This window comes from Gossypium hirsutum, chromosome A13, assembly GCF_007990345.1.
Source record: "Gossypium hirsutum isolate 1008001.06 chromosome A13, Gossypium_hirsutum_v2.1, whole genome shotgun sequence".
Lineage (NCBI taxonomy): Eukaryota > Viridiplantae > Streptophyta > Magnoliopsida > Malvales > Malvaceae > Gossypium > Gossypium hirsutum.
This window is the reverse complement of record NC_053436.1, coordinates 14,206,423-14,225,313: the sequence shown is the minus strand read 5'-3', so window position 1 is coordinate 14,225,313 and position 18,891 is coordinate 14,206,423. Positions and strand designations below refer to the sequence as shown.

Genomic DNA, 18,891 nt, shown 5'->3' with positions numbered 1-18,891 from the left:
CTACAAAAAAGGCCTCGGTTTGATAATAAGAAAAACTTGCAAGTGTTAAAGATTCGGAATAGAAGATGACTGCATTAACCGAGATAAACTTTGGGCTCAAAGTTACCTACATATTACATGCATTCTACTAACGTATGCATCAAGAAATAGATTTCTTGAGTTATAAACTAGTGAGACTATATATTTGGGTGAACTAAATTTATATCTCATTCTGGATATGGAACAATCTTGAATAAACTCCATCACTTGTTGATATCAGTGTTGAGTGTGAACCAGTCTCCACAATCTCACCTTTATCCATTACAACAATCACATCTGAGTTCACAATTGTGGATAACCTATGTGCAACTATGATCTGTGTGGGATTAGAAATGAACTCACCATAGTTACCCTTTCTTTGATCTATCGATTTCATAGCATTTACTATGGTTCTTTCAGACTCTACATTGAGTGCACTTGTTGCTTCATCGAGAAGCAAGATTGCAGGCCTCTTTAGTAGGGTTCTACTAATGGCTACCATTTGCTTTTGACCACCTGAAAGTTGACACCCTTTGTCCCCAAATAGTGTGTTGTATCCACCAGGAAAGTTTCTTATGAGCTCATGTATGTTTGCTTCTATCGATAGCTCCACGATTTTAGCCTCGGAAGCTTGTCCGGTCTGTAACATCCCGATTTTGGGCTTAGTCGGAACAGTGGTTTTAGGACTACAAATTCGAAGAGGAAAATTTTATTTTTATTATATTTTAATGGTCTAGAATTTCACGAGATGATTTCGTGAAAATTTCGTTCAAAAATTTTGACGTTTGGGCGCTCAATTTAGTCAAAAGGACTAAATCGTAAAAAGTGCAAAAGTTGAGTTCTACATGTTAAAGGTGTCCAATTGTTATGAAATTTTAAATTGGAGGTCCTTATATGGTAATTAGACCATTGGTTAGGTTGGTGGACAAAAATGGACATGGTTAGACATGTTTTCAAAGTTTTTCATTAAAGGCATTTTGGTCATTTAGTTATTAAAATGAATTAGAAATAAAATTAAAAGCCAAATTTTGTCCATCTTCAACCTCTTGGCTGAAACTTGCATGGAGAAACCATGTTTATGTTTTTTTAAGCTTCCAAGTTTGATTTTAAGTCCGTACTAGCCCCGTTTTTAATGATTTTTACGTTTTTGCAATCTCCGTAACAAGATATATCTATTTCTACCATTAATTTGAGCTAGGGTTCATGTTTAAAAATTTAACCATGTGTGACATGCATGCATTTTGATGTCTAATGGAAGAAAATGAGTGTTGGGTGTTAAATAAATGACTTTTACTAAGCAATTTTCGACGAAAACGTTCGGAAGGACCATTTTGTAAAAGTTGTAAAAATGGTATAAAAGGGTGTTATGATGAGAATTGTAGTTTGCTATAGCTATGAAAATGGTTCGACTAGGATTATAGAATGAAAAAATTGAATAAAAATAATTTTATGAGCCTAGAGGAAAAAGTGTAATTTTGACAAAGTTTAAGGATAAAAATGTAATTTTGCAAAAATATTGTTTTGAGTCAATTTGAATAATGTGAGTCCTAAATAGGCTATATTTGAAATGATAGATCAAGGAAATTGAGATTCGGGCTTAAATCGAGAAAATACAAGTTTTGGACTAAAATGGTAATTTTGTCATTTCCGTATTCGAGGTAAGTTCGCGTGATTTAATAAGCATATTATTCATGTTATTATTGTTATACATGAAATATATCTTGCTATGATTATATTGAATTTGATGTTAATTGACATTTGATGGAAATTGACATTTTAAATGAAATGAATAAGTTTGTATGAAAACTAGGTGATATGTTGTTTTTGGTTGTATGGACTAATGCCCAAATAAACATGAAAATGTGTTGAATTGAATGTACATTGCATGATCATCTATGCATACTAATATACTTGATGAAAAGAGAAAATCCCAATTGAATAAAAAAGGATATCCGATGGATAAATCATTATTTACATGACATGAGATCCTGCATGTGGTGCAAAAAAGGATTTAGCTTGGAAGGGTAATCTGTTGATCTTAATATAGAAAGGATCTAGCTCGGACGGGTGTTCCTTAAGTGATCGAGCCTCCCGAAGAATATGGGTGCATTAAGGATTTAGCGTGGAAGGGTAATCCGATTAAGGACTGAATTTAGCATGGACTGGTAATTCAGATCCGAACTTATGAGAGTGTATGTCATTGTAAGGGATTTAGCCTGAACTGGTAATCCCGACAACAATCTGTGAGTTATGATACGGAGGATTTAGCCTGGACTGGTAATTCCGCTGTAATGAATGAGGTTCGCGGGAGTGCGTACTTGAAATGATCGCTTGCATGACTTGATGATAAATGTGATATCCATCGAGATTCTGAGGAATTCAACGAGAATTAATATGAGAAATGGAATGGAAATACTTGAAATGATAAACTCATCTATGTTTAGATGATACTAGTATGATGTATATGATTGTTATGTTTAGATGAGTGGTTGTGCTAAGAGATAGCACAGGTACGTCCTCGAGACCCATGAGCATGTGTTTGCCATGTGAAATGAAATGGACTTGTGATAAGAGTGCAAATGAATGAGTGATATTTATGAGAATAATTTCTATGACAAATTTGTGATGGTTGTCATCATGTTGCACTAAGACAGATTAGTACAATACCGAAGGTTTGATTTTGAAAATCCACATAAAATAGTGGAAATTGAGTTAGGCTAAGTAAAATTTGAAATTAAATCTTATTGAGTCTAGTTTCAGGTAAAGGAAACGGTGTAAGCAAAGGAATCTCATATAAGGAGATAATTGAATTTTTGTGAAATAGGGTCAGAGTGATCTCGGACTCCCCTGTCTTCATTTTGGAAAATCATTAAAAGTTGTAAAAAAATGATTATGGATTATAATATATATGCTTAAATCCTTAATGAGTTTATTTTCAAGGGAAATAGACGGACGCATTATCTGAGTCCCGTACTATGAGATAATTAATTTATAGTGAAGAGAGGTTGGAACTGCCAGACAGCAAAATAGGGGTAACTTTAAAGAATAAACTATACTTATTGGCTAGACCAAAAATTCTGAAAATTTTATGGTAAGAAGATATGTGAGTTTAGTTTCAGGGAAAATTAATAGTTCTCAATTCGGAGTCCTGTAGCTCCAGATACGAATAATTTAGTGACCGTGACTCAGGAAAATAGCTTGACTGGACTTTGAATAAATAGAAAGAATTTTAAAAATAGCATGTTTATCACATTGCTGATTATTTTTCATGCGAGCTTACTAAGTGTAAAGGTTACTCCCTCTTTTCCATTTCCTTAGCATTTTCAGGTCAGCTCGGGGTTGGAGATCGTCAGAGGCAGCATCACACTGTCGAGACATCTTCGTTGGAATATTAATATATTTATGCTAGCGATTCCAAGTGAGTGGCATGTATAGGGACTTAGTTTTATGATAGATGTTGTTATGAGTTACCAAATGTATTGGCTTATAATGATTCATTGTTTATAGCCATGAGATGTGACTTATAATGATTATGGCTTGTAAGCCTATTTATCCATGTTAAGCCCTAATGTTTGTGATGTGGATATGCTTGTTGAAAATGCATGTTGGTGTATAACATGTGTGTATGATGAATGCTTCATGACCAATCAAACCGGTCATTACTATGAGAAAATGCATGATATAGAAAAAAGAAAAAAAATATGATGATGTTGATTGAACTTGAATGCTCAAGGTCTAATGACACAAGTGATAAGTGAATAATTTTAGATTATTAGTAAATGTGGTGCAATAGTCAAGTTAATGGTTATGGATGTTTGCATCTAGACTTAATATTGCACGAGTACGAGAAATACGTGAATAATGACATGTTAATGTTAAGAATATATCTTAATGAATGAGGTTAAATCATTAAAATGATACCATGATATGTGTCCTTAATATATGTAATGAATTGTGGAAATTAAGGGTAACACAAAGGCTTGGAAAATAGCCTAAGTGTTTGTCACACGAACAGAGACACGACCATGTGTCTCAGCTGTGTGGAGGGCACGGCCTAGCACACGGGTGTGTGGCTTGGCCGTATGGTTCATTTTGTGTGATGATGTCATAGTCAGAGAGTTACACGGCTTGAGGACATGGGTGTGTTGAAGACACACGGGCGTGTCCCTGTGTCCACACGGGCGTGTGGTTCCGCTTTATGGAAAAAATTTCATAAATTTTCCCAAACCTTCCAAAGTTCCCGATTTAGTCCCTAATCACTTTCATAGCACGTTTAAGGTCTCGTAGGCCCAAATAAGGGACTTTAAGATAAAAATTGAAAAGTTTTAAATTTGAATGAAATTTTATGGCCCGGTTTGCATGATTGTTTGTGTTTAAGTTCGGTAATGCCTCGTATCTTATCCCGGAGTCAAACACAGGTAATGGGCGTTACATTTAGTGGTATCAGAGTTATAGTTTAGTTGGTTCTCAGACTAACCTAGCATAAATGAGAATCTATCTATACATGCCACCGATCCGTGATAGTGTGATGTCTGCCGACGTGAATGAGAACCATCTTGTTTGGACAAAGGTACTCTCTGAGCTACACGACCATGTTAAATGTGATGCTAAGGTATTCGGGTAAAGTATAGTCGTGATAAGCCTTGATTCAGAAAATTATGAATAAAAGTTCATGATATATGTGATAACATGTGAGATGAAAGTTCATGTTACGATGAGTACCTATGCTTGTTTGATGTTCATATGATATTGTGCACTTGACTTGTTTGATTAAGTGAATGTGATAAAAAGAAATTCATAAACGTATGAATAAAGGTTTCCAATATCATGCTACAGATAAAAATGTCATTGTCCCGATTGGACATTGAATGTTGATGGATTGCAATGATATCCATGAGTGAGATAAAGGGATATATTGTAATGAGTTTGTCTATATTTAATTGATAGCCCTATGATCCCCTAACCCTATACTGTCGTCAGAATAGGGTTACGAGACATTACCAGTTATTACAGTACAATACAAACATTAATTAAATATAAATGTTCACACTCATCATAATTAAGATATCGACCCTTTAATTGGCCTTCGCGGTCCAATATGAATAGTAAAATCAATTCGGGGCTAATTTAGAATCACTATGAATTTTTATTAAAATTTCAAAGTTTCTTCGCCCGTATGGCCTAGGAGACACGCCCATGTCTCCGTGACACGCCCGTGTCCTCTACCCGTGGAGCTCTCTGACTTGTAGCTTATGAATAAATTGATTTCACATGGCCAAGACACACGCCCGTGTGCTCAGCCCGTGTGGCAATCTGTTTTGTAGCATTTTAGGTGCAGGGGGCACACGGCCTAACAACATGCCCATGTGCAAGCCGTGTGTCTCACACGGTCTAGTCATACGCCCGTGTAACCCGGCCGTGTAGGCTCAAAATGAGCCTTTTGTTACAAGTTTACCATCCTTACAAAACTTAAACTTCAAGCTAATAATTTTATCGACATTTAACATGATTAATCATACTTAATACACATCCAATTTTAGCAATAAAACATACAACCAATGTACCTTCAGTGATACTACAATTTATAACAATTAAACATTATCATACTAACCTAATTAATTTTCTTAGGTTTAGTCACCAAAACTTACATGTTTCATACATAATTCAACATCTTTATATCTTTCATTATCATTTACAAACATTAACTTAATGACCTAGGTACATGCCATTATCAACATTTAACATGTGTTACCTTATTGAGTTCGAGATCAGCCTGGGATGCTGATTCAACATTCTAGCTTTAACTTAACCTGCGCACGGAAACAAACCGTACGCTAAATATGAACTCAGTGGTATTTCTATAATCGGAATATTTAAAACATAACATACACTTATTGTCCTATAATAATCATAAATATTCATTTATTCATTTCATAGATAATTTCTTTACAACTCATTCAACCTTCATCATCTAATAACTTAATTAGCTTTTCCATTTAATTCATAACAATAATATTCTCCATTCATATATCTTACTTATGTTTCTGTTCACTATTCAATATCAGTAAACATATTTCAGTATCGATTAATTTATTAGTTTCTTCCAGTAACATTTAGTCATTCGATAACAATTAGTTATCCAGTAACGATTATTCGTTCAGTAGTAATCCTTTACTCAGTAGCAATCAATTATTCGATGACAGTCAGTATTTTTCAATAACAATCATTTAATCATTATTATTCAGTATCAGCCAATCATTTATTCAGTAACAGTCCAATATTCGTAGCAGTCAATTTTTTAGTACCTTTATTTGCCCCTATTAATATGACTCAGACCTGGACGGATACACGGATCCAACCCACACACCGAGGATAGTATACAGTGTTTCATCGGCCGGAGTCGGAATACACCGTAGTGGTAATAGTAACAGTAATAGAAGCGGTACACAGAGTACCTCATCGGAACAAATTCGAAACAGTAATAGTAACAGTCAGGTACGGAGCACCTCATCGGAACGAATCCGAAACAGTCATAGTAGTCGACACGTATAGTGTCTCATCGACACAAAGTCGGAATATCCCTGAACACTTCCAATCCTATGGCATGCCAACTATATTCGATTAGCCCGATACAGTTAATAAGGTATTCAGTAAACTTTCAAATTTCAATGTCATTCGTAATTTAATTTCAATTCAATTTAATACATTTTTCCATATCAATCCACATGCAATTCAATTGCAATACAAATATACATTTTGATTCATTTCAATAATCATAAAACACAATAATGCTTACCTTAATTACTTATCATAACATTCAATCAAAATCTAATAATTAACAATTAAATTTCACTTTTCAATGCATCACCCTACACATTAAATAATAAATTGAACAATTAAATATTAACTTCAAATTATAGAAACAAAAATCGTGATTTCCGAGCTAACCTTCGTTGACCTCGTCTTTTCCTCGCTTAGCTGAGATTTTCTGGCATAGCGATAGCTACGGAAATTAATTAAATATTATCAATACACTACCATTCGATTTTCATTTGGAATATTTCAATTTTTATTCATCTTTTGCCTAAATTTCAATTTAGTCTCTAAACCGAAACTAACTTTTATTCTTCACATTTAACTCAATATTTTCAATTCAATTTTCACTTTAAACTAATTTTAGCCCTTTAATTTCACCATAGAACCATAATTTTGAAATTCTTTCAATTTAGTCTCTACCATTCAAAACTTATAAATTACTTTACAATTCAATCCTTTAATCAATTCTAACTTCAATTTCTATTAATTTAGCCCTAAATTCATCTTTTTGTTCAACAGGAACAATGTCTAATAATTAATTATCTTTCAAAATATCAACTTAACTTCATCAAAACCTTGTTCCAAGGCTTCTAAAACATCAAAATTAAGTAAAAAGGGCTAAATTGATTTACCTATTAAACTTCCAAGCTTCAAACCTTTAATTTTCCCTTTTCTTCTTTCTTTTCTCTTTTTCTTTCTTTCCTTCCCTGTTTCGTTTGGCTTTCTGTTTCTATTTCTATTCTTTTCTTTCTTTATTTCATTAAACCATTATATATATAATATAATAACTTAATAAATATCTATTATAAAAATCTATTTAATAACAAATATTCTTTTAACATTTGTATCCATTTATATTATTACACTTTTTTTTCTAATCTATTTATTAGAAAAATATCTTTTACTTAATAGTAATATATAATTTAATAATATACTTATATAATAAGTAAATATACATGTATTTTATAAATATATGTATATTAATATCATACATGTCACCATATGCACCATACATTTGTCTTGTATTTATTTATCATATAATATCAATAAATACATTAATATTTACTTAAATAATAAGCAAATACATACATATATTACAAATGTATGTATAATATTTAGTACACATGTATTTTATTTTTATCACACACTTGGCATTCACTTTGGCTTATTTACTTATTTAGTCATTTCAATTTTCTTTATTCTATAATTAAACATTCACACTATATTCAATTTAATCCTTTTATCCAATTATCCTTAATTTAAGCTAATTCACTTAATTAAACTCTAATTAACTACTCAATTAACTTCGTAAATATTTTTAATAAATATTTTCGAATCTATTTTTCAGAAACAGAGACCTGATAACTGTAAAATTCGGGTCGTTACAGTATATGACTGATTTGCTCGAGTGAACGTATGTATTTGAGTAACTCACCAACCTTATTAATAGAACAAATTCATGTATGCTTGTTTGAGTAAGTATGATTGGCAAACTCGCATAGCTTTAATAAATGTGCTAAATTCATTGAATCAAGTTATATGACTATAATGATGAAATAGTGTCATATGTATATATGTATGAGGGACAAGTTAGGGATCTTACGACCCCACCCCTTTACCAGAGTGGTGTTTATAAAGGATTTTACGAGATTTGTGGGATAAGCTCCTAAGTGTGAAACCAAAGAGTTCAGCTGTGGAACGATTATAAATATGGTCATAGTTTGTAAATGAATTGATAAGTAAAGATAGAACTAGAAAGATATCAGGTTGATTTAAAGATTATTCGGTTTACGAAATATCGTAATGAGAGGAGAAATTAACTTTGGTAAACCGACTGGTTCAGACACGATGTTGAAAGAATGTGGTAATTAGAATTCTTTTGAACTTATTTTCTTCAGTGAAAGAAATAATACGAGATTAGTGATGACAGAAATAATCAAAGGAATAATATTTGAAATGTATGACATTTGAGTGTAACAACTTACAGTGAATGGATTATGACTGTCTCTCTTGAGGTACCCTAAGGATTTATTTGTTCTCGAAAATGTTATTATGACTTTCTATCTTTTGATAAATTGTTATTGTACGAGGATGTTTTCTAATCTTGATGTTTGCCGAAGGCATTGATAACCCGATTGGTTTATAATCGGTGTTGTTCCATTTCTCTCGAGTATTCTGATACATTTCATCTATTGAGACTTTATGAGAAAACACACATGACGCTATGATTCTGTTTCTTCTAATAGTTGATTTGCCCGATACGTGTATGGAAGGTAAATTCTTCTTGTTGCATCTATCTTCGATGGTTAGAATGATATTTTCTTCTGGATTTCTTTATGTTGGATTTCTATATTCTGGATTTCTCCGTTATGGATTTCCTTATCTTGAACTATTGGTCATATTTATCTCGTAACTTGTCGAACATGGCTTATAGTTAAAGTATGACCTTTAGATTGCGATATATATATCAAGTGTGATTATGCTTCTGATTTGATCATGGTAATCTAGTGATCTTAGTATTTGGATGTCTCTAAATTTCCGTAAAAAGATTTAACATTGGCAAAGACTTAGGTGGTAAAATCTTAATTTTGTGAAATTAATGGCTTAATTCATGATTGGCAAAGTTTAGACAGATGATAACATTGTTAACCAGAGCCTTTGAACTGGTCTAGTCTGTGTTGAGCAAAGACTTCCTGATTTTCAGTGATTTATTGTTGTTTGAATGGTGATGTGTTTTAAGACAACAAGGCAAGTGATAGCTTAAAGTATCTGATGTCATAGAAAGACCTGAGTTTGCTATAGTGTAAATGACTTGGGTATTAAAAGATGATGAGATGGTTATTGTATGATCCTTGTGTAAGAATATTTGAAATGTTAATAGGGTTAAAGCCGAGCATCAGGTTCTACCAGAGTTATCTTTGCTAGTATTGATATTAGGATGGAAAATGAGAAAGGATTATCCTCAAAGTCTTATCAGGATCATCCCTGTCTTTGAAAGAGAAAAATGTCATGCAGGTTATTGTTAAATGTTTGACGAGATATGTAAATCATGCTGGTATGTACTGAATTTTCGCTCATCAGGTTCAAGAAATTTTGTGTCTTTACGAATATCGGACATATTGAGATTCTAGTCTCTACTAATTGGATTGAGATCCGGGTTTCATATCATGATTTCTTGGAAAAACTAGAAGAGGCTTTGAAACTTAAAGGTAACCGAGAGTTGAATTGGTAAATAATCGACCTGTATAGAATTATAGAAAGTAGAAAGCCGAGATGAACTGGTTAGTTTCACTATTCAAATTCGAAATATATTCAAGTATGAATGTATATGTAACATGATGGTATGGATCGGACTTTTGAATACATGAACTTTCTGATAGAGATTAAGTTGCAGTGAAAGTGTCGTAAAGCGAAAACCGCTCATGATTCTTGTTTGTAGAATTTAAAGAGATATGTAGTAAAAGTTCAGCCTTGAGTGAAAGTTCCTTGACATCAATTATAGGATTGAATAATCAAGTGAAAACCAAAACCACTTTTCTTGTAAGATTTTCGGGGACAAAAATGCCTAAAGGGGGAGAAATATAACATCCCGATTTTGGGCCTAGTCGGAACAGTGGTTTTGGGACCACAAATCCGATGAGGAAAATTTTATTTTTATTATATTTTTATGGTATACAATTTCACGGGATGATTTCGTGAAAATTTTGTTCGAAAATTTTGACGTTTGGGCACTCAATTTAGTCAAAAGGACTAAATTTTAAAAAAGTGCAAAAGTTGAGTTCTACATGCTAAAGGTGTCCAATTGTTATGAAATTTTAAATTGGAGGTCCTTATATGGTAATTATACCATTGGTTAAGTTGGTGGACAAAAATGGATATGGTTAGGCATGTTTTCAAACTTTTTTCGTTAATGGCATTTTGGTCATTTAGTTATTAAAATGAATTAAAAACAAAATTAAAAGCCAAATTTTGTCCATCTTTAACCTTTTGGCCGAAACTTGCATGGAGAAACCATGACCAGGGTTTTTTAAGCTTCCAAGCTCGACTGTAAGTCCGTTCTACTCCCGTTTTTAATGATTTTTACGTTTTTGCAATCCCCGTAACAAGATCTATCTATTTCTACCATTAATTTGAGCTAGAGTTCATGTTTAAAAATTTACCCATGTGTGACATGCATTTATTTTGATGTCTAATGGAAGAAAATGAGTGTTGGGTGTTAAATAAATGACTTTTACTAAGCGATTTTTGACGAAAACATCCGGAAGGACCGTTTTATAAAAGTTGTAAAAATGGTATAAAAGGGTGTTATGATAAGAATTGTAGTTTGGTATAGTTATGAAAATGGTTTGGCTAGGCTTATAGAATGGGAAAATTGAGTAAAAATAATTTTACGAGCCTAGGGGAAAAGTGTAATTTCGACAAAGTTTAAGGGTAAAAATATAATTTTTCCAAAATATGATTTTGAGTCAATTTGAATAATGTGAGTCCTAAATAGACTATATTTGAAATGATAGATCAAGGGAATCGAGATTCGGGCTTAAATTGGGAAAATACAAATTTTGGACTAAAATAGTAATTTTGTCGTTTCCGTATTCGAGGTAAGTTCCCGTAATTTAATAAGCATATTATTCATGTTATTATTGTTATAAATGAAATATATCTTGCTATGATTATATTGAATTTGATGTTAATGTACATTTGATGAAAATTAACATTTTAAATGAAATGAATAAGTTTGTATGAAAACTAGGTGATATGTTGTTTTTGGTTGTATGGACTAATGCCCAAATAAACATGAAAATGTGTTGAATTGAATGTACATTGCATGATCATCTGTGCATATTGATATACTTGATGAAAAGAGAAAATCCCGATTGAATAAAAAGGGATATCCGATGGATAAATCATTGTTTACATGACATGAGATCCTGCATGTGCTGCAGAAAAGGATTTAGCCCGGACGGGTAATCTATTGATCTCAATATAGAAAGGATCTAGCCCGGACAGGTGTTCCTTAAGTGATTGAGCCTCCCGAAGAATATGGGTGCATTAAGGATTTAGCGCGGACGTGTAATCCGATTAATGACTGAATTTAGCCTGGACTGGTAATTTAGATCCAATCTTATGAGAGTATATGTCATTGTAAGGGATTTAACTTGAACTGGTAATCCCGACAACAATCTGAGTTATGATACAGGGGATTTAGCCTGGACTGATAATCCTGCCGTAATGAGTGAGGTTCGTGGGAGTGCATACTTAAAATGATCGCTTGCATGACTTGATGATAAATGTGATATCCATCGAGATCCTGAGGAATTCAACGGGAATTAATATGAGAAATGGAATGGAAATACTTGAAATGAAAAACTCATCTATGTTTAGATGATACTAGTATGATGTATATGATTGTCATGTTTAGATGAGTGGTTGTACTAAGAGATAGCATAGGTACATACTCGAGACCCATGAGCATGTGTTTGCCATGTGAAATGAAATGGACTTGTGATAAGAGTGAAAATGAATGAGTGATATTTATGAGAATAATTTTTATGACAAATTTGTGATGGATATGATCATGTTGCACTAAGACAAATTAGTACAATACCAGTGGTCTGATATTGAAAATCCACCAAAAATAGTGAAAATTTAGTTAGAGGCTGAATAAAATATGAAATTAACGCTTATTGAGTCTAGTTTCAGATAAAGGAAACGATGTAAGCAAAGGAATCTCATATGAGGAGATATTTGAATTTTTGTGAAACATGATCAAAGTGATCTAGGACTCCCCTATCTTAATTTTAGAAAATCATTAAAAATTTTTAAAAAATTATTATGGGTTATAATTTATATAATGAAAATAATTAATGAGTCTATTTTGAAGGGAAATAGACGGAAGCATTAGTTGAGTCTCGTATTATGAGATAATTAATTTATAGTGAAGAGAGGTCGGTCGGAACTACTAGACAACAAAATAGGGGTAACTTTAAAGAATAAACTGTACTTATTGGCTTGACCAAAAATTCTTAAAGTTTTATGGTAAGAAGATATGTGAGCCTAGTTCAGGGAAAATTAACATTTCTCAATTTGGAGTCCCCTAGCTTCGGATACGAATAATTTAGTGACTATGACTCAGGAAAACTGCTTGACTGGACTTTGAATAAATAGAAAGAAATTTAAAAATAGCATGTTATCACATTGCTTATTATTTTTCATGCGAGCTTACTAAGCGTAAAGCTTAATCCTTCCTTTCCATTTCCTTAGCATTTTTAGGTCGGCTCGGGGTTGGAGATCATCGGAGGCGGTATCAGACTATCGAGACATCTGCGTTGGAATAGTAATATATTTATGCTAGCGGTTCCAAGTGAGTGGCATGTATAGGGACTTAGTTTTATGTTAGACTTTGTTATGAGTAGTCAAATGTATTGGCTTATAATGATTCGTTGTTTATAGCCATGAGATGTGGCTTATAATGATTATGGCTTGTAAGCCTATTTATCCATGTTAAGCCCTAATATTTGTGATGTGGATATACTTGTTGAAAATGCATGTTGGTGTGTAACATGTGTGTATGACGAATGCTTCATGACCAATCTAACCGGTCATTGCTATGAGAAAATGCATGATATAGAAAAAAGAAAAAAAATATGATGATGTTGATTGAACTTGAATGCTCAAGGTCTAATGACACAAGTGATAAGTGAATAATTCTAGATTATTAGTAAAGGTGGTGCAATAGTAAGGTTAACGGTCATGGATGTTTGCATCTAGACTTAATATTGCATGAGCATGCGAAATATGTGAATAATGACATGTTAATGTTAAGAATATATCTTAATGAAGGAGGTTAAATCATTAAAATGATGCCATGATATGTGTCCTTAATATATGTATAACACAAAGGCTTGGAAAATAGCCTAAGTTTTAGTCTCACGAGCAGAGACACGGCCATGTGCCTCAGCCGTGTGGAGGGTACGGCCTAACACACGGGCGTGTGGCTTGGCCATGTGGTTTATTTTGTGTGATGATGTTCTTGTCAAAGAGTTACACGGCCTGAGGACATGTGCATGTTGAAGACACACGGGCGTGTCCCTGTGTCCACACGAGCGGGTGGCTCCGCTACATGGAAAAAAATTCATAAATTTTCCCGAACCTTCTAAAATTCCTGGTTTAGTCCCTAATCACTTTCATAGCACGCTTAAGGTGTCGTAGGCCCAAATAAGGGACTTTAAGATAAAAATTGAAAAGTTTTAAATTTGAATAAAATTTTCTGGCCCAGTTTGCATGATTGTTTGTGTTTAAGTCAAGTAATGCCTCGTATATTGTCCCGGCATCAGACAAGGGTAGGGGGCGTTACACGGTCTTGTAGCAGATATTATCTCTTAGTGTGGAGCTGAAAAAAGGTGGCTCTTGTTGCACCAATCCAATTTGTTTCCTTAATGTTTTTAGATTGTATTCCTTTATATTCATTTTATCAATGAGGACCCTTCCTTGGTTTGGATCATAGAACCTTAACAAAATGGCTAGCACAGATGACTTGCCAGCTCCACTTGGTTCAACAAGTGCTACTTTAGTCCCTGGTTCAATTTGTAAACTGAAATTGTTAAGAACAGTTACCTCTGGCCTTAACAAATAGTAAAATTTAATGTTTTGGAATTCAAATTTCCCTTTCATCATCTTCAGCTGTGTATCTTGTGGTGCACCTAGTTCAATTTCAGTTTTTCGGTTGAGGGTTTCGAACGCAGTAGTTAGGATATTGATTACGAAAATGACGGTGGGGATCAACATCCATAGTTCGATGATTGAAGGTATAGTGAGGGAGAAAATCTAGTAAGTTCTTATGTCGTCTTCGAACCGTGCTTGGTGTTTACTAACCAAAATCGCTGTGTACCATAAAGAAACAACATGAGCAACGTTCCATAAACAAAGGGAAAAGCTTTAAATGATCCCATATTTGATACTTTCTTTCCTGCTTCTTTTCATTGGTTCTTCTACGGACATCCTGGCTTTCTCCAGTATGTGTTCTTCATGGAAAAACGAGGCAATGGTTCGTATATTGGTGGTGGACTCGGAAGCAAGGGCAACAACTTCACGTTGGGTAACAGTAGAGTCACCTACAAACCCTTTAGCAGATTTGACTTGAATGAGTCCACCAATGAAGTGGCAAGGCATCACTGCCCAAGCTACCAGTGCCATTCTCCAATTAACAATCATGCTAACAACCATTGCAATCAATATCGAGGAAATGCATTGGACAATAACCGACATATGATCGAAAATTATGGCTTTGACCACGGAAGTGTCATTGATGACCCTTGAAGTAAGTGAACCAACATTGTTCTTAGGTTTCTTGAACCATGCTAATTCGTTTCATAGTATGCCTACCCGATTTTAATGCAACAGATGTTAGTATGTGGGATGATTATGAAGTTTCTTTTTTCAATATTGTTGACGACATAATTTGTACCTAAATATAAAGCTCTTTTGTGATTTCCTATGGCCTTTTCACTAACCACTCCATTGTAGTAATGCTGCAAGGCATGCATGAATAAAACAAGCAATCCTATTAGAGAAAAGGTAATCGAATACCTTCCAAATAGCTGTTTTGCATCTTTATTGTAATATGCTAATCCAACTATTGTAAGAAGAATACGAAAACAGGCTTTGAAACACTAGCAAAAGCTGCTGCTATAGAACTTGTTGCAATCTTTGCAAGCTCTCTTTTACCTAAGCCAAACCAGATTCTGAAGAATATATTTATGTTTATTTTCCTTTTCTTTTCTTTAGAAGATGATTCACTATGATTTTCCTTGCGATATCGTGTTTCCTCTTCCTTGATGTCTAGTGGTGAAAACTGCTTATTGGTAGTAAGAAATTCTTTAGTGAATTCAGTAGCCCTGTGTCATGTTCCACACATTCCAAGCAACTTGAGAATTATACAAAAGACTTACTGGATTCTATTTCTAATAATTTGGACATTGAACCTACATTGACTCACAAATTTTCTCGATGTTCTAAATGCTGAACAAATTCTTATAGAACTTGTTAGTGTCTAACAAGCTGCGATGTGTTCTAGTTTCGGTTACTTGTCCGTTCTCACAACTGCAATGATATCAGCATTGATAATGGTTGACATCCTATGTCCAATCAGGATAACAGTCCTCCCTTGCATAGCCTTTTCCAATGCATCTTGAACTAGTTCCTCCAACTCAAAAATGAGTGCACTTGTTGCCTCATCAAGTAAAAGAATTGAAGGGTTATTTATAATAGCTCTTGCTATTGCAATTCGCTGTTTCTGTCCCCTGGATAACTAGACTAATCTTTGGCCTACCTGTATGGATTTTACATCACAACATAGGGCCTGAAATACTGTAAAGTAGTGAAAATGGAGCCTAGATGGATAACCTCGGTTGAAAATTGATTCAGAAGTTGAGTGACAAACGTATGTGCATTCGCCATTATTGCCGCATCCCAGACTTGTTGATCTCTTGCATCCATGTTTCCTACTTTGATATTATCTTTGATGGTACCAACAAAAAGTGATAGTTCTTGGGATACTGCTCCAATATTCTTCCGAAGGAACTTCAAATCGAGATCTTTGATGTTATAATTGTCGATGAGGATCTCCTCTATAATGTGTAAGCACATTTTATTAGATCGAAACCGTGCTTGTATGAAAAATTCAGGCATTTGCATAAAGAACATTGCACTACCTTTGTAGGGATCATAGAACCTTTCAACTAAAGAGATAATAATACTCTTTTTACAACCACTGCAGCCTACTAATGCAACCATCGTTCCTGTCGGAATCGACAGTGAGAATCCTTCAAGGGTCGATTTTCCTGGCCTAGAAGGGTAAGCAAAGTATACATCTTGTATTTCGATATTCCCATCGATCTTCTTAACTTTCTTCTTCCCTTTTGAACTATAGTTTATAGTCGATTTTTTTCGGATCACCGTGAAAACCTCATACCCTGTAGCCTTTGCTTGATTGAATATTTTTAGGTCTGGTGCAGCAAAAGTAAGTGATCTACAAGTTTCATGAAGTTGGTATTACACATATATATACATATATTAAGAAATAGCTTTGTTCGAGGTCTTTTCTTACACGAAATCGAAAAGAATGCTCATCCTTGCGGTGATTACATCACCTCCTTTAGCTTTCTTAGAAGTGACAACAATGACACTATCCATATGATCAAAGCCCAAGAACAAAAGGTCACAAATTGTAACATACCAATTCCAACTCCTTTTATCAATGCTTCACCATTCCTTAATGAAAATTTCTTCTCCAAGATCTCAGAGAATGATATGATCGCGGAATTTCCTCTGAAAAATGCAAATACTGTTTTTATTTGAGTGATAGTTTATGGCACATAAACATTGCATGTTAGTAATAGAGCAAGTAATCATCTTAGTGGTTAAGCTCAAATGCATGGAACGAGAATGTTTTACCTGTTCCACTATCGATGTAGCTTTCAATATGTAAACTGTCTTAGTAGATGAAATTGTAATCATTTTCTTAGTGTAGGTAGCCCCAGTCACGAGAATCGTAAGGGCCACCACTAAGGTAAGAAATGACACTTCCCAATAGCATATGACATCAATAAAAATTCTAGAAAAGAATGTTGCAAAGCTTGAAAGAAAATGGCCCAATTGAGAGTCAAAAGTTAAGTTAGCAATACATACATAATTTATCTAATCTACCTTATCTCCTATTGCAACTTGTATGATACTCATGTGATAACTTATTGCACCTTGTATGATACTCATGTGATAACTTATTGCACTAATGATTTTCCCACTTGTTATTTCCGTATCATACGCTTCGATCTCCTGGTCGAGCATTGCTTTGAGAAAAGCTAACCGTAATCGGGCCATTTGTCTTTCACTTGCATACATCCAGCATCCAATCTCTGCAAAAAAAAAAGAAGAAGAAGAAAAAAGCTCAAAAATCAAGGATAAAGCAATAGAAAGGAGTTATAGGGAGTCTAAGTACCATACAAAGGGAATAACATGTATATATGTATATATGCATGTGACTAAGATGAGGGAAGATACCTAGTACACCAGCAGGGAATGTAGCAAAAGCCATGTGCCATACAAAGGGATCAACCTACAAAAAAAAAGAAAAGAAAAGAAAAGAAAAACAAACAAGAAAAAGAAAATTCATGCAAATAAAGTGTGTTTTTTTTTTCATAACTTTAAGCTGGTTTTATGAAGTTTGTGGATGTATATACATACTATCTTAAGTTCTTTAACCATAGCATCAATGTTAGAAATGTTATCCCCAAAGGCATTAAGAGCTTTTCCAAGCAACAGATACCCCACAGGTTGAGCTATGCCATGGATTATGGAGCCAAAGGTCTCTAATGCCATTAGAGTCCAATCAAGTGTATCTTCATAGCTGAAAAGCATATAAAATGTAAGAGCCTCTACATTTACTTCCCTTGTCTCCTCTTGTACATGCATGAGTTCATGGGCTTTGGGAGCCATTGGCACGTATGTATGATAGGTGTTGAATCTTATAAGATATTCTTTGAATTCTATCTCGTTGATTAGATTTATAATACTAACAGTTGTTAAGGACATAATATATTTTTATATTATATTAAAGAAAGAATATACGGTGGATATGCTTTTAAATATAAAAGTGTGAGTTGGTGTTAGAATTAAGTGACTCGAATTCTTATTTAAATAAAATACGATAGAAAATAAAATAAAAGTAAAATCCATATAGAACTAGACTTTTTTATTTTATTTTAGAATAAGGTTTTTTAAACCTTATTAAACTCCATCTATTTTATATTGATTAGGATAAAGTGTTTCAATCCTACTAGAATATGGCTTTACAAGCCTATAAATAGACATAGTCTATTCCTCTTGTATTGAATTCAAATTTTCGACATAGTGAATTTTCTTCTCCTCTGCCCGTGGTTTTTCCTCGAAAGAATTTCTACATAAAATTTGTGTGTTCTTTATTTTTTTTATTTTTTTATTTTTCACAAATTGGTATCAGAGCTTCCGAGTTGTTCATCTCAATCACAGTAATGGCATCTT

General features: G+C 33.7%; 1 pseudogene; it reads right to left on the bottom strand.

The window, feature by feature from the left end:
- Positions 1-199: 199 nt before the first annotated feature.
- LOC107894638 (ABC transporter B family member 10-like) lies at positions 200-18,327 on the bottom strand (annotated as a pseudogene).
- Between the last annotated feature and the right edge of the window lie 564 nt (positions 18,328-18,891).